Here is a 2,420-nt window from a genome sequence, read left to right on the forward strand (position 1 = left end):
TCGGAATATCGGATCTAGGATTCGTGGACGAACCACAAGGGCAGCGGGGTTTGACTCCAGCGGCTGTTCCCGTTTGGCCACCGGCGACCACGCCGCCCTCAGCCCTCGTCGCCCACACCGCCACCATCACCCACCTGTGCAACCCCACCAGCGTCGCCGACCACCACCGCCCCGGCGAGCCAGCGAACAGGAGAGGAAATGAAGGGGATGGGAGAGGGGCACCGTGCTCTGGCGAGCCAGCCGCTGCTCCGACGAGCCAGCGACTAGGCTCCGCCGCCCGGCAACGGGGCTCCGACGAGCAAGCCCGGCAAGGTATAGGCGGTGGGGCACACGTGAGGCGGCTGGGAGTGATTTAATTAAAAACAAAGGTGTTTTCTGCAAAAAATATGCCAAGTTGGCTCCTGGCACACGGGTCCCAATGGTCAGATACGTCGTCAATACGTCTTTATATGCAGCTTAGATCGTTTTGCATCACTTAAGCCCTGAGTTGGTACTGAACTGCGAGACATGCACGAGTAGTGGTACTGATTCGTAAGTAGGTGAGCAAGTGTGGTACCGACTTGCAATTAACTCCCCCAGCCTACTCGAGGTGGTCGTGCGGCCTGAGCGACATGAACATGGCCGCGTAATGGCGCAGCCGGCGGTCCCCGTCCTCGGGCCCTGCCGCGCCGGCCAGCGGCGGCGGGAGCACCGCCGTCGCCATCACCCTCGCCCTGTACCGCCGCCACGCGAGCTGCACGTTGACGGCCGCCCACGTCCGCCAGTTGGACGAGTAGTAGCGCGCGGTGCGCTTGAGCTTGTCGTTGGCGAACTTGTACCGGAAGTGCTCGGTGATGTACCGCAGGTCCGGCGCGTCGAGGCAGAAGGCCTGCGCGGCCTCCAGCACTCGAACGTGGCGGACGACGCCGGCAGCCGGTCCATGAACGGCCGCCGCAGGCACCACGACAGCAGCTTGTCGCTCAGGAAGCTCCTCGCGCCCAGCACGCACTCCGCCACCACGCCCTTGGTCAGCGGCTGCGTGCTCCGCAGCCTCCCCTGCAGGATGAACACCATGCGCTGCACCGGGTCGCCCTCCCGGATCACCTTCTCGCCGCCGCAGAACACCAGGGGGCGCAGCCGGTCGCAGATGTTGTCCAGGATCAGCTCGTCCATGCCATGGAACAGGGGCACCTGCTTCACCAGCTCCAGGCAGAGGTACCGCTTGATGTCCCGCCGGAGGCCCTCCGGCAGGTCCTTGATCATCTCCATCTCCTCGTCGCCGGTGATGGCCGCCCACCGCTCGCGCTCGTACTTGCGGACCCGCTGCCGCAGCCGGGACGGCAGCTGCCGCCGCCTCATCCACCACTCCATGTCCCGGAACCGCAGCTGCATCTTCCGCTTCCTCGCCAGCACGGCGTGCAAGAATACCTGCAGCAAAAATGCACCACTACTTTTCACTGATACTGAAGTAACTGAAGCTAGCTAGCTGCAGTAAAAATGAACTGAACGATTGCTAAAGATTGGCGGCACTTCACACCTGTATGTTTCCGATCAGTAGCGTGAAGAGCATCAGCCCACTGAGTACATTGATGATGCTGAATATCACCTCAAGCCAATTGCTCGTCGGCTCAAGATCATTGCCAAAAATACTGCCAATAGATTCAGACGAACTGTGTGAGACAATAAGCGAGCAGAGGTGGTGGTAGAGCAATATACAGTATTAATTATCTTTTGTCTTCATAAGGGAACAACTAATATAGCTACACGTGCATACAACAACCATATAATAGAACCATTGTTTTTCTGAACTAAGAAACTGAGCAAATTCCTGGCATATAAATCTGTCAGGAATGTGCATATTTCAGATAAAATGACAGCCGAGCCGACTACTGAACATTCAGATATTCAAGTTTCACGGAGGAAAACATTTCCTATGTCAGAAATAGATGATATTACTATTTAACATAATACTATATAAATTACCTGAGGGTCATGAGACCCCAGAATATGGGATAGAGGATTTTGACAGCAAGTGAATTGCTGGAGATAACAGGAAGGGCTCCCTTGTAGATCCCATGAGCAAAGGCGCCATTGCCACTTAGACAGGCCGGCACATTTTGTTGACTGAAAGAAGTTAAGTTCGTATCGCATGCTAATGCAGTCATGTCTGATGACCAAGGGAAGTGAAAGCACATCTCCTTGGAGCAAGCCAGTAACATCAAATTGCAGTTGTTGTTTATCTGGCATTCCGATTGTAGGCAGGAGGCAACACGCTGAATCGCAAGAACATACCAACATCCACCTGCAATCTGGAAATGAAAGACACATATGAATAATCAACACTGCCTATAATAATTTAGCATGCATGGTCCCTTCAATTAGCACCAGCTGTGCTACTATATTCAGGTCGTGGTGTGCGTGCGCGCGCGGAGAGAGCAATG

General features: G+C 55.3%; 1 pseudogene; it reads right to left on the bottom strand.

Moving 5' to 3' along the window:
• Positions 1-551: 551 nt before the first annotated feature.
• On the bottom strand, positions 552-2,198 carry LOC123159548 (cyclic nucleotide-gated ion channel 2-like; annotated as a pseudogene).
• Between the last annotated feature and the right edge of the window lie 222 nt (positions 2,199-2,420).

This window comes from Triticum aestivum, chromosome 7B (assembly GCF_018294505.1).
Source record: "Triticum aestivum cultivar Chinese Spring chromosome 7B, IWGSC CS RefSeq v2.1, whole genome shotgun sequence".
Taxonomy (NCBI): Eukaryota; Viridiplantae; Streptophyta; class Magnoliopsida; order Poales; family Poaceae; genus Triticum; species Triticum aestivum.